At 39.5% G+C, this 26,225-nt stretch overlaps 1 pseudogene; it reads right to left on the reverse strand.

The window, feature by feature from the left end:
- Positions 1 to 11,229: 11,229 nt before the first annotated feature.
- LOC131224899 (uncharacterized protein At1g01500-like) lies at positions 11,230 to 25,790 on the reverse strand (annotated as a pseudogene).
- Positions 25,791 to 26,225: the final 435 nt, after the last annotated feature.

Consider the following 26,225-nt stretch of genomic DNA (forward strand, 5'->3'; position numbering starts at 1 on the left):
TACCCTATAGGTAGAATTATTGCAATAGTTTAATCTATTAAGGGAAGTCTACTGGGCTCATAGCACAGAAACCTTCCCATGCACCTAGTTGTATGTGGACTTGTTGCCATCTTCATCACCTGTCTAGATTGCCATTGAGGTCAGTTTGCTCTGTATACGCGCTTTGAAAAATTAAACTGATTGGATGATCCAAACAATACAGTTAGTGGCATGTGAAAATGGATGGACAAGATCATCCAAAGAAAATCAAGTCACCATCTGATTGCTATGATTTTTTCTGTAATTGTGAAAGAAGATGGAATGAACCCAATGCGTGGTTGGGATGGGTAATGTGGATGTCAACGAGTTCAAATACAACTAAGTGCATGAGAAGGTTTTTATACACTCAACCCACTTAACCAGGTCCTTACTCATGCCTAAGGCTGTCAACGGGCCAGGCCCGGGTAGGTTTTGGCCTGGATGTTGAACTGTTTTGGGCCAGGCTGTCTGGCCGGCCCTAATCAAAAATTTGATTTTTTAGGACCAAGTCCAGCCCATTGACATCATGCTCATGCCTTGTGGTAGACTCACAAGAGTTTCAACTAGAGCTGTACATGAGTTGAACCGAGTCGAGCTTGGCATAGTTCAGCTCAACTCGGCCAGTGTCTAACCCAGCTCGAACTTGGCTCGGCTTGGTCCTCGAGCCTGTCTGGCCAGCTCGGCTCAGTTCAGTCAGTAGCTCGGGCCAATTCAAGCTGAGTTCGGGTCTGTGTGACATTTTCTCAAACATGTAGAATGTATCTTCATTTTCTCACAAAATGCAAAACCATAACAACACTTTACAAGTATTTCTTCAAACACTCGGTGAGCAACATCAAAATCAATATACGAGGGTAGTCACACTTCATTGAGTCATTTCATCAAACATTTGGCGAGCAACATCAGTATCAAAATAACCGAGTCACCGAGCTGATTCGATCTGAGTAGATTCGAGTTGAGGTTTGATCCGAGCTCCAAAAACCAGCCCGACTCAATTCGAATCCAATTTCAAGCCAAGGCAAGTCGAGCTTTTCCAAGCCAAGTTGAGCCAGCCGACTGAGCTAACTCGACTCGTGTACAGCTCTTTTTTCAACACGAGGTCATGGTTCGAGTACCCCCGTTGTGGTGAAATCCTACTATATTGTAAGTGAGTGTGTGTTAAAAAAGAAAAAAAAAAACCACCCTAACCATTTCTCATACGCTCATGGCCGTCCACTGAGTGAAAACATGGGCTGATACTCGTCGACCTGAGTTTTTCCAAAATGCCGATAGACATTTCCTGGCCCATTTGTCCATTGAATATAGATCAATTAACAGTCCTTTTCCTAGCCCTCCATTTTTCTCATTAAATGTGGTCCACTTGACAAACCACACCATGTTCCTCTCCCAAGTGATGAATGATCCTTCCCTTAGGTGTGCTTTCACCTAAGAGGCCTAGTGCACGGAGCTCATTACGTTAACACTAAGGTCTCTCTATAAAAGTGCCACCGTGGCACTTGTGTGAGAAATCACGGTCATCCATCAAGTGGGTCCTACTTGATTGCTCTATGACTTGTAAAACACTCCATTTGGGCCATCAACTTGGCCATCTGTACCTTGTACGTGGACCATTGTCAAAAATTTTAAGCCATCCTCCTATACATGTGTAGCCCACTCTTTTGTTGGACTGCTAATTTTTGAGCCATGCAACACATGCACGAGAATTCACTAGATGAATGAGTGGATCTAGGCCACACATCCATTGCATTATCAACCGTGGTGTAACCCATCAATTCGGCAGGTCCCGTTCTAGGGTTGGCAATATCCATCATGGATTGCTTACTATTGTAAAATATCGCTTTTGTTAGGTGATCCTAACCATTCCATCAATGGCTTAGAAAAATATGGCTATAAAAGATAAAAAGGTCAAATTATGGATGGATTGGATCATCCGATCAGTGTGATTTTTGCACGGTCGACCTTTAAATCGGAGTTCCCAAATGACCCAATGCAACTAAGAGCACTTATAACTTACAGTATCCTCACTTGTCTGACAAAAGAGAAAATCTTTAATACTCTGGCAAAGTGTGATGGATCATAAGCATATACTAAGAAATTGCTTACCATTTGCACATGCGTATATAATTAATTCAAACCAAACTGTCCAAATTATGATTTTCAATTTAGATGTAACATGAGAAAAAAAATCATGGTTACTTGATTATCTTACTATTGGATTAGTGGACCTTTATAGGACAGTTAAAAATGAAGACATCCAATGGTCCCATTTCAACAAGTGTCCATGACTTAAAGAGTTTAGGACTGATCAATCAATATAATTTTGGGACAAAGACTTAGGTGACAGGGGGTCCCACAAATTAGTCAGCTAAGCTTGAGTCGATGTGTACAATTTCTGAGCACCTGTGTATCAAGGACTCTGCCAGAGTATCAAATAACTCCATTGATAAAATACCCTTGTCCATATGAATCTTTCACCACAAGTTGCATGAATTTGTTTTTTTTTCTTTTGTAAGTAAATAACAAGAGACCTATCCTTTTCGCCTCTGTTTTAGCAATGATGAGTGTCACGAGAGGTGAATATTCAGTTCCTGGAGATGTGGTTTATTATCCTTTTTGCTGGCACATGCTTGTGGTTGCCATGCCAATCCACATGCTGGAAGGCCTGCCAAAATGCAACACGTGTGTATTAGATCTTTCCATCAGGTGGGGTTCACTTTTTTAATCTTTTGGCTTGAAAATCAGGCAATTTCATACCTTAGGTAGGCTACAATATATGTAGATTCAGCAAACCTCCCTTGTTTCTTATTATTATTTCCTCAAGAAAAAAAGAAAAAGAAAAAAAGAAATAGTTTCTTTAGAAGAGTATTTTAGTTCTCATACAGGAGGATCACACTGTTAGGTATTTTTAAGTTTATATGCAAGTGTGGCCTATGGTTAAGTGATCCAATCCGTTGATATGATGGGCCTCATGATGGACTTGTATGCAATTAAAATATCTTAATATGAGAATACCAATCAATTGAATCTTTGGACATTTTTCGGTTGAAGGTGGATCATTGCTGTGTTTCTTTCTAGGATCATGATTTTAGTATTTTTCTGCTCATGAGATTTTTGGTCCATGAGCCATCTGTAGTGGGACCCATCATATCAACTATAAAGCTAGAAAACTACCTATCTTATGGGGTGATTTTTTTTCATGGGTGGACAACAAGAAAAGAAAGAGCAGAGGAAGAGAAAAATCTGTACCTGTTTTTGTTCTTATTCTAACTACATTAAGTAAACCAAGGACATGGAAACTTCTACAAAACCTCTCTCTCTCTCTCTCTCTCTCTCTCTCTCTCTCTCTCTCTCTCTCTCTCTCTCTCTCTCTCTCTCTCCATTCATGGAGGTGACTCTGGACTATCCAGGTATTGCTTTCTTCTTCTTCTTCTTCTTCTTCTTTTTTTCCTTTCTTTCTTTTAAAGCTTCAAGCAGTTTTCTATGACATGATTCTTTTCCTTTCAAAGTATGAGGAATGTGGGTTAAGCCGTGTTCGGATGCCTAAGTATCCAATTACAAACATTCTGTTTAATCAAAAGGAAATGACAAAAGTTCAATGATATTTCCTAGCATCAGTAGTGATGAAGTAGCCCATAAATTGCACTTATTTCAAGTTGGAGTTGATAGAAATGTAATTGCATTTGAAGACTAGACCCTGATAATGAATGTGAAGAAATGAAACTAAAATTGGGTTATTCTCACATTATTAGATGGGTGATTGCAATTCAAATCACTAGTGCATCCAAACACACCCTTTAGTGTGTGAAGAAGTATGGGTGTAATCTCCTCTGGACATGGGTTTAATTATAAGAGGGTACTTATATTCTTATATGATGAGCAGAAGTTCTTGTCTGCAATATAATTCTATATTTTAGTTGGATTTCAACTGAGTTGTCTTTAGCTTATGAACATTTTTAAGAGTGGAGAAAAATAATTTGTAATTTATAATTTGTACTTGTTGTGTTTTTTAGAATAAAAATAAATAAATTTCAAAAATAAAAGTTATTTTTAGAAAGTAAGTAAATATATTAATTATTTAAACTTTCCATAAATAGTGTGTATAGTTAGTCGGTAACAGAAGTAGTTTTTACTTATGCAACCAGGGTTCAAATCTCCTCAAGGACGGTGCGAATGCGGACGCGCGCGGCGTGGGCTGTATGGTTGCTTGGGCGCTTTTTGGCGCTTTATTAGCCACACTTAGTACTTCGCACGTGCGCATCGTTGCAAGGAGCTAAGAGAGCCTTAGTCTTTTTGGCACTTGGTTTAAATTTTATGGGTCATAATACCCTAATGTTTTATTACCTTTTTATTAATTGAGACATGATTGTATATGTGGCACCTATGCCATGTGTTGCTTATGTGGATTCAGTTTTTCCTGTTAGATAACTGCTCCTGTCTGAATGGGTACAGAAATAACTGTTATAGGACAAAGAGTCATGTCCTTTCATGAAAAAGCAATTATTTGCTGTGAATGGATATGGATTTTATGAAGAAGCACTTTAGCACCTCTTTAAGAAGAAATCTATAATCTTTCAATTGATATAAATCCTGGATACTATAATCCAGAAGATGACACTCTTAATCCTTGATATTATATCATCTTCCGTGCAATCACCCTCGATCTAATCTTTTGCTAAATATTTTCTGAATGTCTTAAAGCATATCAGTGTCAAAACTAGAGATCTATTTAACAATTAAATGTGCAAATTTTCGTGTTGAAAATTGGATTGAGAGTTCATTGTATCCTGAAGACAATTTACACATTTCCTTCATCTGCACTTGCTGAAATTTTTAAAAAAAAGACAGCAAATCTGTTTTGAGAAATTGACTATTCTAGTCGAGCCTTGAACCTGATCGATCTGATCGTTTCGTTATAGTTTTCTTCCATCCTCCGTTGTATAAGAGAAACACTTACTTTTCTCAGTAGAATTTCCAAAGATCATAAATGAAGTTATTTGGGTTGTGCATTCCAAGAAAGATCTCTATTATTGGTAAAAACTCAAGTGATTTTTTTCAAATCTTAAACAGTTTTCTCATAGCTAAAGCTAAATGCTATTATGTATATAACGATTTCAAAACAAATATAAGTATTTTTTAGCCCATTTGTTTGTCCCCCATTGGGTAAGAAAGAGCTCTAAATCAACTTTATAAGAAAAATGAATTCCCTCAAGAGCTTCAACTCCTTTCAAAGACTACATTGATGAAAATGAGGTGAGTTTGTCCTAAGCAATTTTAATGGTTTTCCTTTTGTAATTTCTAATATTCACAGACATTATAGAAATATAAACCATAACAGAGCATGTCGAGTACACATCGGTGTGGGCCATTTAAATTCTAAGGACTTTTCTAGCGACCTGTGTTCAATTTCTTTCTTTGACACTACTACATAGCAACCATCATTCTATCAAGAGTAAAATCTGTTAATTTTTGAGGCTTTTTATATTAACAAATGTGAACATCCTTGGACTTTTTTTTTTTTAATCGACTTTTATTTCTTCATCATTGTTTTTTTTGAAGTTTTGCTATTATCTATGTGGGTATGTTTCTACCATGACTATTTAATTGTAGATGATAAGCTTATGCAATTGGATGCATGCTGGCCCCACTGCTTTGTATGTATGATATCTAAACCGTCCAAAGTGTCACCTAAAGAGTGGGCCCTTATAATTATTGGGTGGATGTTAATGTAAATTTAAAGGTTTCTAGGCAGTTGTAATCTTTTTATATGATGTGGCCTAATTGGACATGTCTAGCTTTAAGGTCATTTCATTTTCATGGTGAGCTTGTATAGGTAGGATGTCATTCTCTCATAAGGGTGGGCTCCAATAGGGCTGAAAGTCGGGTTGGGTCAAGGCTGGTGCTCAACCCTAGCCCAACCCAAGGTTTCTATACCTCAAATCTAACTCAACCCAAGCGGGCTCGACTAGGTTGGTCGGGGATACTTGCTAATATTATCGTTATTACATTAGTTTATTATATTTTCAATAGTTGTCTTATATTTTATAGCTATAATTTTATTAATTATATACGTAGTTATTTACTGTAAAATTTCATTTTTCTAAACAAATGGGTTAAAATATGCGGCAACTACTTCTTTAAAAGTTGTGTTATGTAGCACACAACCTATTTGGGAGAAAGAAATCCGGCATATCTTGTTAGCTTGAGTCATCATAAATGATGTGGGCCAATAAAACCCGACCGTGAAATTTCCTGTACCTTCCGTATAGATGATCTACACTCAATTATAATTTATAACTTATATATTATCGGTCGGGCCGGGTTGGGTAGTTGGTATTTGTATAGGTCAAGCCTGAGAGAGAACCCGATACATCCTGCTCCAGCCCAACCCATTGTCGGGTCGGGTTGAACCCTCCTGAATTTCAGCCATAGGCTCCAGATTTGACAGAGTTTTCTTTTTCTTATTTGAAAATTCGTTTTTCCTTTCTTAAGATGGGGTTAGCATGTGTACACATGAAATATGAAAAGACAGATGCGGTCTCGAATGGACAAATCACAACCATCTATTTTTACAGGGGGTCGACAAAAGCTCGTGAAAATCAACGAAATGCGAGATAATAAAGCATTCTCCTTCGCACGATGTTTTGGGTGCTTGCCTCAATGTGTGTCTCATCCATCTCCCAAAATGAACCCTAACCTTGAAGAAGAGCTTCCTCAATGCACAGGCAAGTCCTTTGATTCTTTCAAAATAGAATGGAGGTGTGGTTGACAACACTCAACTAGAAAAAGCCAAGGATTCTATGGATGTGATCTTTGAATCCCACTTTTTTGTGAGTAGACCATCCAAAGTGGGTCCCATCATATCAACGGTTTGGATTACTGAAAATTGAGATCTTACTTGAAAAAATTGGAAATTGGATATGAAAATTTCGTGTAATACCAATACCACCAATGCTTTTTTTGTGAGTAGACTTTTCCGTTAAACTGCACACGCATAAGTCCTAACTAAAGCAGCTAACCTAAGCGACACTGGATGCTGCAAATATGGCACATGGGTGCAAGATCCGAGCCGTCCATTAGGAGGTCCCAGATGTAGAGCCCTGTAATAATAATAGATCTGGTGCATCAGGTGGGCCACAATTATAAAACAAATGGACGGCCAAAAGAACCCTTCTGAGTTTTGTACGCCGTACGTTTGTTTCCTAAACTATTGCCAATCTAGTACGCAAACCAGCCTGATTTTTCGTGCCAGGATATGTATAGGAAGGGGCCCACCTCATGGAAGGCTTGGATGCAACACCCGTTTTCCACGTGGGCACATGTAGTGGCGTGTAGAGAGACTGCCTTACACGTGGGCCTGCAATTAACAAACGTCTTACGTACTGAGACATAAGCATTGTACACAGACGGTTAAGAATCGTCCAAAAAGCAATTTAGACGGTTAAGAATCGTCCAAAAGGCAAACTTTTTCCTTGATGCTTTGGTGATTGGGACCGTGCTTATGACCATTCCAATCTTTGTGGAAAGGCTCCATGCAAAGGAGACGGATTGGCTACTCCCCCTGACACCAGCCCCGTGGCTGATGGACGGTGATCTGTGGGCCCTACCGTGATGTATGTGTTTCATCCATTCCGTTCATCCTTTTTTACAGATCATTTTAGGTATTGGGAAAAAAAATTTATGGATATAAATCTTAGGTGGACGACACCATAGGAAAAAAGATAATGATTGGATATCCACCATTAAAATCCTCATAAGGCCCACTGTACTTTTTATTTGACATCCAATCTGTTGATTAGGTCATAAAGACCCAGATGAAGCGAAAAAATAAATATCAGCTTGATCCAAAACTTTCATGGCCCCCAAAACGTTTTTAATGGTTGACGTTCATTCAACACTGTTTCCTGTAATGTGGTCCACTTGAGATTTATATATATCTCATTTTTTTCTTTCATTCCATAAAATTATCTATAAAAATATATGGACGGCATGGATGAAAACATACATCATGTTGGGGCCCACGGAGCGCCGACCACTAGCCATTGGCTGGTGGCAGGGAGAGTAGCCAATCCGTTTCCCCATGCAAAAGAGTTGCATGCTTAAACGGACATGCACAGTCGGACGTGGTACTGGGGTATTGAACTTGTACAAGTGGGACCGTGATTCAGTGATCTAGACCATTGATCTGTTGTGACCCACCATTGACGGACAATGTTACAAAATTCTACCACATTCGAAGAATCTATCCATTGATCTTAGGGTTTATTATTATTATTATTATTATTTGAAAATGGACCATTGCTGCATTTATCTAATTAATCGTATGTCTGCAATCCATGAAAGCCACAAATTGAATAGTTAGATATAAAAGATAGTTTTAAGGCATGATCCATCCACGGTGTGGCCCATGGTTAAGTACTTCAGATACTTGGTCTGTGGAAATCCAAATGTCATATGGGCCACACCACAAGATTGAATGCCCGCAGTGGAAACATGCGTGGCCACAAAAGATTTGAATAGAGATAATTTTTATGTTTTCCGTGAATTATTTTATATATGGATCGTATAAAAAGGACTTGAGAAAGTTTTAAGTTCATGAATTTACCCCCACAAGTTTACCTGATGCGGGGCTCGCTTGAGTTTTATGTTTATATTATTTTTGGCCCCACCACGTAAAATGATTTCCCAAAACTGATGGGCGTGGTGGATTTCCGTGGCCCCACCTAATTTCCCTTGGCAGGAAATTCCTGTGATAGGCTTTTGCGGGAACTTTTTGAGGTGACACTGGTAGTTATGTGGGGCCCACCATGATGTTTATAGGAAATCCACTACGTATATCAGCTTTTTAAGATAATGTTAAAACATGGATTAAGAAATTATGGAAATTCAAATCTCATGTGGGTGCACAATAGAGGATTGAATGTCCACATTGAAGCATGCATGGGGCCACAGAAGATTTGAATTAGGATAATTTTTATGTTTTAGGTGAATTATTTTATGAATTGTACGGATGGTATATAAAAAAGACAATGAACTTGGGAAAGTTTTAGGGCTTGTTTAGCTAGTAGTATTAAGTTGTATTAAATGAGATTGTATTGATAATCCCACCTTGATATTGGAAATGACATGTTTGGAAGAAGTGTGGGATGAGATTAAAATTAATCTTATAGGCTTTGAAAAATGAGTCTTGTGTTAAAAGGTGTGGGGTGGAATTTTTAAATCCCATAAATGATGATTTTTATCTTTTTTCAAGTGTAATTTGAAAAGAAATCTCAAAATTTACTTTTAATTACATACATTTCAAACGTAGTATTGAAAAATATGAGACATACCTAAATCAGGAACAATACTTAACATGTGCATTTATTATTACTTTTATAATTCTATCCACTTTAATCTCACCTAATGCACTTAGCTAAATAAACCTTTAATTATATGAATTTACCCACGCACGTTTACCTAATGTAGGGCTCGCCTGTGTTTTGGATTATTTCGCCCATAGCGTAAAATAATTTTGCAAAACTAACGGGCGTGATGGATTTCCCATAAACATCACGGTGACCTTACCTAACATCCCATCGCAGGAAATTCCCGTGGAAAGCTTTCACGGAAACTTTCTGACATGACACCGTAAGTTACGTGGGGCCACCGCCATGTTTATAGTTTTCACAGGTACTTTCATGATTGTCAGCTTTTTAAGATCATGCGCAAGTATGGATCAAGAAATTACGGAAATCCTGGGCACACCGTAGAGAATTAAATGTCCACTGTTGGAATACGCATGGGCCAGGGAGGATAATTTTTATGTTTTCAGTTTATCTTAGTGAGAATTACTTTATGAATGTTATGGATGGTATATAAAAAACAGTGGACCCAATAAAATTTTCAACCGTAGGAATTTAATTATACAAGTTTACCTGATGCACGGATCACTTGAGTTTTGCATTTATATCATTTTTGGGGCCATCACCTAAAAATGATCTTTCAAAACTAATGGGCGTAGTGGATTTCCCGTAAACATCACGGTGGGTCCCACCTAACATCCCGGTCGCATGAAGTTCTGTGAAAGGCCGTCGCAGGGAATCCGCGTCCGTCTGAGTGACCGAAACATGGCCACGTGTACAGAGCGAATACACAAGTGTACGGTGAATATCCTGAGGTCGAGTATCACATAATTCTTATGGTGGGTCCCGTAGTACTACCGACGGCGTCGTATGACGGAGAGATGATACGCTAGAATGTAGAACTGGGAGTGGTACATCCATCTCTCCATAGTACATGTGGACGGTTGGTTGACCATCTTATACCGTCCATCTAGTTGCATAAGTGCAGATGGAAGATGGTTAAAAGTAAAAAATATTTTCTATGATTTCAACTTTCTGATTAGTGGCCTCCAAGGCGACCGTAGAAACAAAGAAAACTAATAGTCTTGTCCTACAAGTAAATAAAAGAAAAGTGATAAATAGGATTAATTGATGTGTATTATTTTTAATTTTTAGTACGTGAAACATATATGACATACCTTGGCAGTGAGGGAAACGGATTGGCTACTCCCCCGACACCAGCCAATGGCTGGTGGTCGGTGCTCTGTGGGACCCACCATGATGTATGTGTTTCATCCATGCCGTCCATCTATTTTTATAGATGATTTTACTATATGAGACCAAAAATTATTATATGCCAATCGCTAATGGACCACATTACAGGAAACAATATTGAATGAGATTCAACCATTAAAAACATTTTGGGGGCCATAGAAGTTTTGGATCAAGTTGATTTTTGTTGTTTCCCTTCATCTGGGCCTGTATGACTTGATCAACAGATTGGATGTCAAATAAACAGTACAATGGGCCTTAGGAGGATTTTAATGGTGGATATCCAATCACTATTGTTTTCATGTGGTGTGTTCCACCTGAGATTTATATACCTCTAATTTCTAGGACCAAGCCCTAAAATGATATGTAAAACTGGATGAACGGAATGGATGAAACACACACATCATGGTGGGGGCCACAGAGCACCAACCATAGCCACAGGGCTAGTGGCAGGGGGAGTATCCAATTCGTTTCCGGTAGTGAGGGATGCCTATTAGGGCCCGTTTGGACGGGAGTATTAGGGTGGAGTACGTTGCATTGGGTTGGAGTGCACAGAAAACGAAGCTGAGTATGGTCGTTGAGGTGTTTGGACTGGCAAGGGATTAAAGGCCGATGGGATTCACCAGCGATCCAGCTGGATTCGGCAGCCGGATTGGATTTCTCTTACTGGATTCGACACAGTGCTCTCTCTCTCTAGATTGCTCCTATACTCTCTTCCCGTTTCTTCATCCTCCGATATAGAGTCGAGAGTCGTTTGCCTCAGAGGCTTCCGCCTTGGACTCAGATGAATCGTCTTCGTCAGAATCAGGGGGAATCTAGAGCAGCAACCAGCGACATACACCTCAATGGAGGGCGAGGAAATCCCGAGCTTAGGCTGGCAGAATGGAGGGCCTGATGATGGTGCTGATTAAACCCGACACCACCGTTCTTCCACGAGGGCTCCATCCTCTTGAGCGACCCGCAGAGGATTAGATCCTCTTTCTCGAACACCTTGAAATCGATGGCCCCAGTTACACGGACGTTGTCGGTGCTGACGTAGGTGACCTTCGAGGACTCCTTGTCGATGCAATCGCGGTGGAGGCTGAGGGACGCGGTCTCGGCGATGGGGATACGGGAGCCGTCCAGGGATTGAAGCCTAATCCCATGCCTGTCCAAACAGGATAGGTTGTTGCCATCCAGGGATTATCCTGTCCATCCAAACACGCACAGATAATGGGCATGGGATCAAGAAAGCCAATGGGATTAGGGACAATCCACTGACAACTCTTAAAGAGCCTTGGGATGTGTGCAATCCATCCAAAGCCAAAGCAATCCCTTTCAATCCACCCATCCAAACGGGCCCTTAGGTTCTTCCCCGTATGTATGTTGGAGCTCGGGACAGGCTGAGCTCTAGGGGACCACCATGATGCATAGATTCCATCCACACCGTCCATCCATTTTTTAAAATTATTTTAGATTATAAGCCCAAAAATAATTAAGATCAAAGGCCCAAGTGGATCACACAACGGTGATAAAATTCATACCGTTGAAAATTTACTGGGGGCATAGAAGTTTTGGATGAGTTTCTCACTTCATCCATGTGTATATGACCATATCAACAAGTTGGATGGCAAATAAACAACATGGTGGCCCTAAGAAAGTTTCAATGGTGCGCATCCTTGGCACAACTGCATCTTGTGGTGTGGTCCACTAGAGCCTTGGATTGTCTTAATTTTGAGCTGAAAATCTAAAATGAAATGGAAAATCAGATGGACGATATAGATGGTGGCCGTTGAAGCCTCTACCATCTGGGGACAGTGGAGGTAGTACATAATCCCCACCGGGTGTTATTGGGTTGGGTTTATAGTGTGCATGGCTGTATGGTGACATGGTCGTGGTAAGAGCTTTCATGGACAAGAATACAGAATTATACTCCCGAATCCTTGGCTTTTTAATTTTTGGATGATAAAAATGTTTCTCTACCACAACCGTCTCTTGAACTTCACGCTCTCGTGTGGGGAAATGAAAGGTCCATTTGAAAGGGTATGTAGGCTCCACCCAAAACTCAAAATTGGCCCAACTTTTGATTGATTTGATCCGTTCATGTTAATCAAAAAGTCGTGAATCAATAGACTAATTATTCAGTTTTCTGTAGCCCATTACTACACTAATTTAATGCATTAATTCTGAACTGTTTCTTTTGATGTGGTTCATCTGTGATGATTTTTACCCTCAAACTTAAATCGTTTACATGAAATTAAAATCCCTTACATGTTGATGGGTTGGATTTGCTTTACAGCGACTCGGGAGACCTCATATAAGATGTAGATGAGTTCAAAACGAGAGGCCCTTACCATACGAAGAACATTTAGCTGTTTCCTTCTGCTTTAATGGGTGAATTTTTATAATGGAATGATGTTCTAATAGATAAATTTTTAAGGAAATAATATTGTAATGGATGAATATAATGAATGTTGAAATAGATTAATGTTGTAATTGATGACTTTTGTAATGGATAAATTTTTGTAATCAAAGAATGTTGGGATGGAAGTATATTGTAATGAACGAATGTTGTATGGTGGATTATCGATATTTACTGTGAATTACCCATATTCACTATGAATCCCCGATATTTAGTGTAAATCGTCAATATTCATTGTGGACCACAGACATTAAAAGCGGATTGTTGATATTCATTGTGGATCATTGATATGTCCACTGTGATCACAAATATTCACTGTGGCAATATAAGTGGTTCGCTCTTAATATTAGCAGTTCACTCTTAATATCAACGGTCCATAAAGAATATCGACTATCTACACTGAATGTCAACGATCCACACTGAAAATATTGGCAATTCATAGTGAAAAATTAAGGAAAAAGGAAACGATCAAATGACCCTCATACGAAATGGTCCCACATTTTAAACCCATCCACATTTAACGTGGGGCCCATTGGGTTGTCTTGAGGCAAATCCAACCTATTCATAAGTAAGGAGTTTTAATTTTTTATCACTGACTCAAGATTGAGGTCAAATCTCATCATAGATAGACTACATCGAAGGAAAAAGTTCAGTATTAACGCACAAAGTTAGTGTAGTTGTAGGCCGTGAAATCCTTTAAAAAACACTGAGAACACTCTTCTGTGGGTTCACGACAATCCGATTAAAATGAATAGATCAAATCAACCATGAGGTGGGCCGAATTTCAATTTTAGGTGGGCCCGCGTCTATTTTGAAAAAGACCTTTTGCTTCCCAAGGCAAGAGCCTATCATACCAGGGGTAGATGTGGCAAATGGTCATTTCATCATCCAAAAAATGAAAAAGTGAATTCATGGCCAGAAATCCTTATTCTCATATGTACGGGGCTCCTCCACAACCGCGTCACCTCAAGCGTCCACCTCATGATTAAGTACATTGTGAGGTTTACTGGAATAACCGTTAGGCAATGGATTGCGTACTACCCCACCAGGACCTAGATAGGGAGGATGGTCCTATCATGAGATTATGAGGCCTACTGTGCTTTATATGTTTGATCATTTTATACTATGAGCTCAAAAATGAGGTAGATTAAAGGCTCGATTGAGTTTCTACTATTGAAAACTTCCTAGGGTCCACTGTGATGTTTATTTGCCATCCAACTTATTCACAAGGTCACATAAACTTGTATGAACGGAAAACATAAATATCAGCTTGGTGTGGTCCATTTGAGCTTTCAATATGCCTCATTTTTAGGCTCATACCCTTAAATAATATTTCAAAATAGATGAACAACTCTTACAGGACCATAGGTCCCAGTCATGTAGTACCCAATCCACCCCATCCTAATGTATTGCAATAGGATACCTCGGAGGACTTTATCCCATGCATGGGGTACTTTTGAGAGACCCGAACTGTTTATATTATGAGGCGTGTAAATCCCGAATGCCCGGTAAAAAAAAAATAATCTAAAATTGGATTATTTAAGACTTGTGAATTTTCAAGTATTAGGGAGACCGTCCATGTCCAAGGGAAAACAGTCAACGTTGGCATCCTCCCCTGCAAGGAGCCGTTTGGTAACTTCCATTTGATATGAATTGATAATATATTGTCGGTACCCATAGAAACGATGTGAATTAGAATATGTTGTCAGATGCCTTAAATCTTACTTTTGGTGTTGCTTGACTGGTCGTGGGTTAGCCACGACTGGTCGTGGGAGCTGCTCGACTCAAAGTCCAGTGAGCTCAATTTTTTGGTGTTTGGGCCGCTAGACCGGTTGTAGGGGTCCCTCGACTGGTCGTGCAGTCTGCTCGACCAGTCGTAGTTACGCAGATTCGTTTCCGGATCTGATGCGGACTGCAGAAATTTGAGTCGAGTTTCTCAAGGATGCGAAAGGGAAGTTGCCTAAACTATAAGTAGGTGTTCCTAGGGCCTTTCTAGGGTATGGGAAATAATATTAAAGCTTTCTAAAAGGTTTCCAAGGGTTCCTAAAAGGTTCTAGGGTTATCAAAGGGTGTAACAAGGGTGAGATTCGAGGTTGTTCGAATCGGGTAAGTCCTCTCTCTTTGTAATTGATGCTTTCATTGTGGAATTCTGTCGCTTTGTACTGTGGTTTTTTTCCCGCAAGGGTTTTCCACGTTAAATCTGCATGTTCTCTTGTGTGCTTGGTGCCATTGGATTGCTATCCTAGATTTAGATCTGTGTGATTCTGTAGGCCTAAATCTTAATAAAATAACCCATTATTTTGAGCAGCCCGTAATTAAAATTCAATAAAACCAAACAATTCAATAATTGAAATCATCAAATTATATTTGGGCGGCTTGTATTTGAGAGACAGAGGCTGAGAGAGATGACTTTGACTCTTGAATATCCCTAGTAAGCTATGATAATTAAAGTATACTTTAGTACAATCATATCAAAAAATATTTTTGGTATATTTGAAGTGAATTGGATTTCAATTTACATTAAATACACTACTTTCAAGTGCACTCATCACCATCCAATGACATCAACACAAATTCAACATTCCAAACAGCCCATATAGATTCCATCCAACATTTTAAGGAGGATGGAAAAGGTTGACATTGGGGGGATGGAATTGCATTTGGTCTATGGACTTACATTTGGTCCGATGTGGGATTTTCATAGATTTTGAAATCCACTATACATGTGGGCCCCACATTGATGCATGCATTTATCCATGCTGTCCATCCATATACACATTTTACACGTGGCATTTTGATTATATGTGTACTGGTGAACAACATCCATTACAAATTTTGTTTGTTCATTATAATTCCATGGTCCACCAAATAGGATTTTGCTTAATCCAGTGTTTTTCTATAACAAAAATTTTATCCCAAACATAAGATTGGATGGCTAGAATACCATGGTATTTCCAAACATACAATCATTATACAATATCAGTGTTACTCCCATCTAATACAATTCAATACCATTTAACTCCACGGACCAAACACGCCCTGAGAGTCTTTATCAATATAGAGGCCGGCTCAAAGCATATACATTATGGTGATCCTAGTTGCACCGAGTAAATTTGACAGACCACTCGATGTTGATCTAAACCGTCCATTAAGTCTAGAACATATTTCAAAGGGTACCATACAAAAATGAGGCTGATCTGAAGACCAAATCCATCCTATATTCAGCCTTCTTCTTCTTCTTCTTCTTCTTCTTCTTTTTTTTTTTTTTTGTAGTCATCCTTTTTCCAACCCATGAATGGAATGGTCAGGATTGCCTAATAGAAGTGAATATTTAGAATTATAATCAATCCATGATGGGAACTATTAAATAGACGGATTGAACTATTGGTTAAAACTTTTATACAAGTGATCTTGACCGTTCATATTTGAGGCCATTGATCAGATAGTTAAGACCATCTAATCGGTGTGATATTTGCATGGTAGCACATGCAAATGCATACTAAACCTAATAGACAGTCCAGATCAATCGACTCGGTTATCTTAATTGTCCCAATTCAACTAGGAGCACTATAACTTATATTACTTTGAGAGTACCGGATCATCTCTAATAATATTTATGTTCTTTTAAATAAAATCTCCTCACCCACTTCTTCCAATAACTCATCTAGATTGGACAACTTTACTGTGAAAGCTCCGTGGGCCTCTAACAACCTTCACTATAAATCCACTCATAAATAAAAATCTACCTTTACCTTTCCTTACATAACTCATGTAGATTGGACGACTTTATTGGGGGCTCTCACAACCTCGGTTAGAAATCCACTCCTTTCATTAGTTTTGCCCGCTCACATTAAGATAAAAACTGATGAATGGAATGGATCTTACATGTAAAACTGGTGGGCACCACAGAACTTGGGTATTTGTAAAATGGGGCATAAAAGTTGTTTTGTAGGTTAACATGTTTTATATGTGAAATTCACTCTGTGAACCCACCTTGTTGTATATATAAAATCCACTCCGTCCATCAAGTGTGAACCTTTATATTGACCGTACATATAAAGTGCCGGCATGATGGCAAACTTAGATGGGCCATATCATGAGAAAAATAAAAAATTACACCTAAAACTTCTAGGTTCATGTGGTGTGGCATGTCTGACTTTTGGATCATTTGGATTTTTGTATTTTCTCATCATCTTAGTGGGTAATACTTCATTAATACATTTGATGAAAGATATAATACAATGGTGGCCACACACATAAACTTACTATAGCGTTTCCACTGTTTCTTGTGTTGTAGCCTATTTGAATTGTGACTCTGAAATGGTCTTGCTTAGTGACATTATTCAAAAAAGCACCAGCTAAAGAGAGCAAATGTCACACATAACCACATGGTGGGCCTAGAGAGATTTGTTGTAGGCCAACCTAAAAGACTGTGCTAAGACCGAGTAACTGGATGAGGGAGGAGAAAAATGAATGAGGAAGTTGCTGTGGACAGAAGCGAGGAGATTTGTCTAAGAAAATTAAAAGAAAATTTTCTAATTTAGTTCTTTTTATCACTTTTTTCTTTCTGTCTTGACTGGTTTTAGCAATTATTAAAGCCGGTTAATCTCAAATTACTTCTTTAATATGGCAGATAGAATGGGTGGCTACTGCTCAAGCTTAAGTCACGGATGACGTGAGATGAAGTCATTAATCTATTCTTTTTAATGTATTCAATACTAGTTGAGGTTATTATAAAATGGTGTGGATTAAAAAACGCTGCATTTTTCTTCTAGGACTAAAGTCCCCAAGTATTCTATTGTAATATGTCAGGATATATTCGAGCAAATCCCGAGATCAGTGGGAAGAGAAAAACTTTAATATTACTCTAGTATAGTGTGATAGATGAGACACAGGTAGGGGTGCAACTTGGAGGGGTCGGGTCTAATTGAGGGTTAATCCAACTGCAATTTGACCTTTAAGGGGACCCAACATGCTACCCCTCCCAACCAAAATAACCCAAACACAACTCGAATTTCTCTATTTTGAACCAACCCAGCCCGGCCGTTCCCAAATACATGTTGTTATTTGGAACCCGACCTAACCCTACCCAAGTTTGTGGGTGCATGTTTTCCAACCCTAAGCTGACTTAAGCTCCCTAGCAACCTGATCAACCTGACCCAAACTTAGGTTGCGTCAATATTCGGCTCTAAAGATTGGCACTTATACAGACATGGTATAAATATAATTCAAACAAACTGTCTAAATTAGGGGTTTCACTTTAGATGCATCATAAATAAAAAATTGTGTTTATTCGATTAAATGAGTATATTAGATAGATTAGATTACTGCCTTTTTTTTAAAAAAAAAATACGTATTTGTTAGGATTTTTCTAAATCTTTACAGATCTCCAATCACTTCTATATATTCTCGTGATTGTTAATAAAATAAAATAAAAAATTAATTTTTCAAAAGGTAATCTGGTACTCTAATAGTTAAATCGTTGGACATTTATTGGGTGGTCAAATATATATATATATATATATATATATATATATTGAATGGTCTAATTTCAATAAACAAATATCCATGAATCAAATGTTACCATTGTTCAACCAATTTGACTTTGGGACCACTAAGCAATAGTGGGTGTCATACTTTAGCTAGTTTAATCTAAGTTAATCCATGTGGAAGAAAAATTGAAAATGATGGAGATGTTTGAATAAAAAACTGCTTTCTTATTATTGAAAAACGTGAACACTTGGCAATAGTTTTAAACTAATACAGAAGACTTCTATTTAAACATAAAAACATATTAACAGATTGCATGAAATCCAGGGGCAATATTCTTAACGACATGCTCTGCACCTCGACTAATTTCAAACACAACCAAAGGAGATTTGTTTTGATTTGAATCCGAGATATGATCTAATTTGATTTTTGTTAGAGTTTCCTTATCTTGTTGAAATACCATCTTGGGTTGAATCTGTTGTCATTGAAACTTCTTCATCCTCCAACGTCTTTCCACTAATATAGGCAGAGTTGTGGGAGTAACCATCCTAATCTCTTCGATAGTTTTGGATCTCCTTATCACTCCACTGATTCCCACAAATCATGCCGAGCTGCTGGGTCTGGGTTGTGCTAATAATCTCCCTCAAACTGTGCCAGGGTTGGAGGCAGAGTTTGGTCCAAAAGTAACTGAGAGCAGCGTTTAACATTGGTTTAGTGAAGAGGTCTACTACTTGATCATTAGTGGAGATGTGTTGAGTGATGAGAAGTCCAAGTGCAACTTATTCGCGCAAAAATGATAATCCAACTCAATATGTTTACTACGAGCATGAAACACTGGATTAACTGTCATACGAAGTGCACTAAGGTTGTTGCAGTAGAGGATTAGAGGAGAGGCAAGCGGAATGATCTTTTAGAATAAATGTCATCCACGTGAGTTCGGCTGCAGTGTTGGCCATGACTCGATACTCTGCTTTGGTGCTGGATCGAGAGATGGTATGCTATTTCTTCACACACCAAGAGATGAAATTTCCTCCAAGAAACATGCAATATCCAGTGGTGGAGCGCTTTGTGGTGGGACAGCCCGCCCAATCTGCATCTAAGAAAGCACATAGATCAAGTATAGTTTTTTTAGTAAAGTATAAGCCTATATCAATAGTGCCCTTGAAGTATCTTAAGATATGGCGAACCATTTTTAAATGCATGATACTAGGAGCATGCATGAATTGAGATACATAGTTAACACTGTATGAAAGATCTGGACGTGTGAGTGTTAGATACTGTAAAGCATTGACAAGTCCTCGAAAGTAACTTGGATCTTTCAATAAGATGTCATTTAATGAGGTCTTGGTCTTTGCTTCAAGTGGTGTGCTCATAGGCTTACAGTTAACCATGCTGGCTCGTTCAAGGATGGTAAGGGCATAATGTGACTGGGACAGGTGGAGGCTATCAAGTGTTTGAGAGATCTTGATCCCAAGAAAGTGATGAACTGGTCCCAACTCCTTCATCGTAAATTTTGAACTCAGAAGTTGAATGAAGGTTGTAACTAGAGTAGTAGAGGATCCTGTGAGAAGTATATCATTTACATAAAGAAGGAGAATTAATGTACCGTAATTAGAATGAAAAATGAATAAGGATGGGTCTGCTAGGCTGCAAAAGAAACCATATTTAAGAAGAAAAACACTAAACAGATCAAACCAAGCACGAGGTGCTTATTTGAGACATAGAGAGCCTTTTGAAGCTTGCAAACATGTGTTGGATATTGAGGGTTGGCCATTCCTGGAGGTTGTTCCATGTATATATCTTCCAAAATTAAACCATATAGGAAAGCATTTTTTACATCAAGTTGACGTGTAGACCATTTCTAAATAAGTGCTATAGTGATGACCATGCGAATAGTTCCAGGTTTGATGACTGGAGAAAAGGTCTCGGTGTAGTCCAACCCATCAACTTGATGATACCCCTTTGCTACAACTCGAGCTTTGAGATGATCTAGTGAGCCATCGGGTTTGAGTTTTGGCTTGAGCACCCATTTAGAGCCAATAACATGTATGTCAGAAGTGCGAGGAACAAGATGCTAAGTCTAATTTTTATGAAAAGCCTCAAGTTCCTCATCCATTGCAACCTTCCAGCCAAGGTGAGCTAAGGAAGATCGAATTTTATGAGAGGATGCGGAGGAAGTTAAGGCATATTTTGGATTGGGTTTAACAATTTCTCTTTATGAGCGAGTAACCATGGAATGTGAGAGGGGTGCTTGTGGAGGTTGAATTTGTTGAATTTGGAGAATTTGGGGCTATGAGACTGTGTGAGAAGGCTCAAACTCAGGCTGTGAAGAATGTGTGGGTTGCTTGTGCATCTCAGACTCGAGATGCTCAAGTTGTGGCAGCTGTATCTCAGACTCAGTTTCAGACCTGAATTGCTGGGCTCCATACCGACTTGTATCTTCAGTTGGGGAGAGAGAACCTGCAGAAGTTTGTGAATCTAAAGTGAATATTGGCACTGCCGGTAAAGGACTCAAACATGGTGGTGTAAGTGTTTGCAAATGAGTCTCTACAACAGGATTTGTCAAGCCCCAAACCCAGAAATCGAACTCACAAAATTTTCGATTGCCGAATCCAGTGTCGATAGCCTCCATAGTACCCCATTCTCGGCTCCCAGCGCCCATATGCCAGATTCCGATTCTGAGATCCCACAAGGAAGATTTTCCAACGTACATTCTTCTAATAAGAAGCATAATCACAAGTTTACCCAAATCATAAAGGTAACATCATCATCACATATCCACTAATATAAACATTTGAATACAATACTGAAAGGGAAATACATATATCGAAAATCAAAGCTCCAGAAGACTGTTGCACGCTCCAAGCTCAATGCTGCTGCAACCTAACATCACCTGCACGCATCTATCGTGCATAAGCTTATAGAAAGCTTAGAGGGTGGTGTAAGTGTGTGCACAAGGTAAGTGCCAAGTATTCAATACAATGCCATAATCATACAATATTGAAAATACTGGCAAGATTATGAATCATACGATATTAGAGTAAGCGGAAATATTGACAAGTCCATGAGTCATACAATATCAGATATGCAATACAGATCAGCTATGCAAATGAGGAGTCATAAAGAGCCAAATATCAGATGCCGATGATGCAATGCAATATGCAAATCCTGAAGAGCCATGAATACCATAAACCTCATCTAGGCCATATATCAAACCTGCGCGTATCATGTGGGGATAACTCCGTCTTACAAGGAATCCCATAAACATCTCAGCCCAATAGCATCTGCTTTAATCAATCATCCATCACAACATGCATACGAATGATGGGGGTCCACAGAAGGACGTCGGATCTAGTCCAAATATTAAGATAGGCTCACTGATTTAAAACGCGTCACAATAGTTAAGGAAATAATCCAACTTATAGCCATCACAATATCGAATGATGCTCCCGATGTGAGATAAAGTTCTGCCTTCACTGTGTGCACAGTAGCCTGCCAATCACTGATAGCTCGCTCAGGTTCTCATGCCCAGCTCACTCAGTGTCCGCCCACGTGCGCCTGTCCACATGTGATCACAGTGATGGAGCGTTACAATATCCCCCACCGGGGGCAGATCCGAGTCTAAGTAAAATAAGTGGGCTTTCTTACCCTCTCTATCGCGCAATAAACTAGACTTCCATATGAGGCCCAATATATACACAAGGTGGGCTCCAAGGTATAGATATTATGATGCTATGCTGTCACATACTCATAATCGGTATTGATAACTAGCCTTGATAATCAAAATCGGCCTCGATAATCGAAATTGGCCTCGATAATCAGCCTCGACAATCGAAATCGGCCTCGACAATTGGAATCAGCCTCGATAATTAAAATCGGCCTCGACAATTGGAATCGGCTTTGATAATCGAAATTGGCCAATCGAAATCGGCTTCGACAATCGAAATCAACCTCGATAATCGGCCTCAACAATCGGAATCGGCCTAATAAAGGGCCTAAGGAAAGGTTACAATGTGGACATTTAACCATCATTACCCATCGATGTGTACATTTAACCAACATTTCTCTCAAGAAGTGGCTCACGTAGGGCCAAACATATAGTGGGCCCACAACCTCACACAAAGGCCTAATATATATCACAATGGGCCTTACTCAAGGGCCACATATACATCACAATTGGCTGCAATACATAGGCCTTATATACATCAAATGGACCACAATATATGGGTTGGAATTACATCTTAGTGGGCCTTACCAAATGGGCCGAAAATACATCATAACGGGCCATATACCCATGGGCCTCAAATATATCATAATGGGCCGCATTACGTGGGCCTATACACATCAAGTAGGCCGCATCACATGGGCCTAATACAATCAAGTGGTCCTCATACCTGGGCCTTATGTACATCAAAGCGGGCACATCCCATGGGCCTAATACAATCAAGTGGTCCTCATACCTGGGCCTTATGTACATTAAAGCGGGCCGCATCCCATGGGCCTAATAAATCATGTGGGCCGCATCAATGGGCCGCACCAATGGGCCTCATATACATCAAGTGGGCTGCATCAATGGACTTCACCAATGGGCCTCATATACATCAAGTGGGCGGCATCAATGGGCCATACAATTGGGCCTCATATACATCAAGTGGGCCACAACAATGGGTTGCGCCAATGGGCCTTATATACATCAAGGTGGGCCACAACAACGGGCCGTGCCAATGGGCCTTATAAACTTCAAGTGGGCCCCACGAGCATGGCCCATCAGATATTTGAATCTGCCACATTCTTAGACGGTGTGAATAAATCACACATGTCCAGGTGGGTCCATGTGGTGGATGGTATGAATGAAACACGCACACCATGTGGACCCCACGTCCAAGTAATAGACAGTGGTGTGCTCGTAAATACAACACACATGTCATGGTCGGCCCCACATCATTTGGACGGTCTGGATCATACACGCCAGTAGGTGGGTTTCCACTTGGACAGCGATGTGGCCCACAAAATGGATAACGTGGATCATCCATCAAGGTGGGCCACATGACATCAAAAAAGGAGAGAGAGAGATAGAACAGTGATGATGGGAGGAACTTTGCCACTATGAGCTCCTCCATAATACAATGCATACATCAAGATGGGTCCCACCATATGTGAGCCCTCAAATCATAAAAAAAATCTAATGCTACGAACACCCACCATTGGATCTCCTCTTCCTTCTTCCGCCAATGCATGCTAGAGTTCCAAAGGAACAATTTCAATGGTTGAGATGGACTTAGGATGGTGGTATTGGGTGGTAGGAAGGTGGGCCACACTAGCTCTCTCCCATGGAGCTTAGATGTGGGTTGTTTGGGAGAATGAGAGAGAGATGAGAGAGAGAGAGAGAGGCTGTAAGAGAGAGAGGGATGGGTGAGTGATGGGGTGTGATGGGTGAGTGAGTATGGGTGTACTTGATGGGTGGAGAGAGAGAGAGAGTTAACTTTAGGGGAGGGTGGTTGTACTTGGGGATGGGTGTTGTACTTGACATGTGAAGTGATTGATGAGATATTTCTCTTAGGTTTCGCAAATGCGCGGCGTTTTTTCAAATTGAACGTGAGCTCACATCTTTTGACCCGGGTATAGCCTCAGCGTGTGAGATGCGGCATCGGAACCACGGTGACGGCGCGATTGCAAGGGTACAAGTCTCGGGTCGAGCTGACTCTGGAATATGGGATACTACTCAGGATAGCGTGCAAACACTGGTTATAGATTATGGGTTACCGAAATTCGACCGGGAGGACCGCAGAAGCCTACGGAATGGTACGGGCTAGGATACGGGTCTCACAGGATTGGAGTCAGTAGGAGGTAACCATGAATTAAATATGCTAATGACATGTGATGTAGGAGTAATGCTTTGATTCAGAGTACTTTTATAAGGAAAAAATAACTCATCAAAAATCACATGGCGGGAGATAAAAAAATTTGCTAGAGGGATGAAAACACTTGTATCCTTTATGTTTATCATTATAGCCTACAAAGATGCAAAGTATGGTTTTTGAATCAAACTTGTATCGCCATGTATCCCAGGTGTAAGGAAAATATTTAGAACCAAAGACACAAAGTGAAGAATAATCAGGATGAGTGTCATGCAGTGTAAAGTATGGAGTTTCAAAATTAAGAGCAGACAAAGGCAACCGATTAAAAAGGTAGATAGCGGTAGTGAAAGCTTCTACCCATAAAAATAAAGGGGCACTACTGTGAAATAACATAGTTATACCTAGTTCTCGTATTATCCTATGTCGCCTTTCAACCATACCTGTTTGCTCTGGAGTATATGGGCATGATACCTGATGATTGGAGTCGATGGAAAGAAAATGAAATGATAGCTTGGATTTTATGAATTCTCCTCCTCTATCAGAGTGAAAAATCTTGATTTGTTTGTTGAATTGTCTAGTAACGCACTGTTCAAAGACTAAATAAGCATTTGCAAAATTAGATTTATGTTGTAAGGGAATAATTCAAGTATACTTAGAAAAGTCATCTACCAAACATGCATAATATATGAATTTTTCAATTGATAAAATAGGAGCAGGTCCCCACAAGTCACAATGAATTTTTTTCAAAAATACCAGAACTAGAATGTTCAGAACAGGAAAACGGTAATCTACTAAGCTTTCCTAATTGACAACTATCACAAATGTGTTCAGGTTTTGCAGCACCTATAACATTAATCAATCCTTTATTTTTTAATAACTATAAAGCAGAAAACTAAGAATGTCCTAAGCATTGATGCCAAACGTTTGTTGATCCGAATTTGAATTGATGAGAAAAATAGAGCTCCGGCGAAGTGGGAAAAGCATAAAGATCACCCTTGCTCCTCCTTGTGATCATCGGTTGTCCTGTTTGTCATTCCTTAACACAAAAGTTAACATTAGAAAATTCACAATTAACAGTAAACTGAGTTGTTAACTGACTTACAGAGAGCAATTTTTTTTAAAGTCAGGAACTAGCAAGACATCGTGAAGAGGTAAGGTATTATTTTTTTGCTTAATGCTAGAATCTCCAATACCAAGAATTAGTAGAGAAGATCCATCACCAATAAGAACTGAATCTGCACCAAAGTAGTTGCGAATATTAGTTAACATACCTGGCTTACCTATCATGTGGTTAGAGGCTCCTATGTCTGAGGTCCACTCTGTTTCAGTGATGGTGTTGTCCAAGGTGAGAGCTGCAAGAGCTTGTGGTATGTCATCATGTTGAGTTGGCTTTTTGGGCAGCCACCAGCATATTTTTGCAATATGTCCCATCGTGCCACAATATTGACATTTTTCTTCATGGTAAAGATCTCGTTCTACAGGGGTCATACGGCATTCACCAGGTGGTGGAGGATGTCTTTGTTGAGAGCCCGAAGTGGGGCTAGCAGAATAAGCACGGTTTCGTTCTTTTGGTTGTTGTGCTTGAAATCCTCTCCCAATTGATATGAATTTTCGTTTGTTGCGATGATATCTTGAGGAGGATTGCTGGAAGCGCTATTGTTGTTGCCCATAAAATGCTATTTGAGGAGTGAATGAGTTTGGGACATTTGTATGATTAGAGAACCAATTGTGTAGCAGATCAAGACTTTGGAGTTGTGAGACCAGCTCATAGTATGATGGCTTAGGTGGCTTCAGCTTGGTAGTGGTGAAAGTTTCATATTGAGGGCCAAGGGTAGTGAGAAGGGAGAAAACTTTTTATTTGTCTGG

This window comes from Magnolia sinica, chromosome 14 (assembly GCF_029962835.1).
Source record: "Magnolia sinica isolate HGM2019 chromosome 14, MsV1, whole genome shotgun sequence".
NCBI classification, from domain to species: domain Eukaryota; kingdom Viridiplantae; phylum Streptophyta; class Magnoliopsida; order Magnoliales; family Magnoliaceae; genus Magnolia; species Magnolia sinica.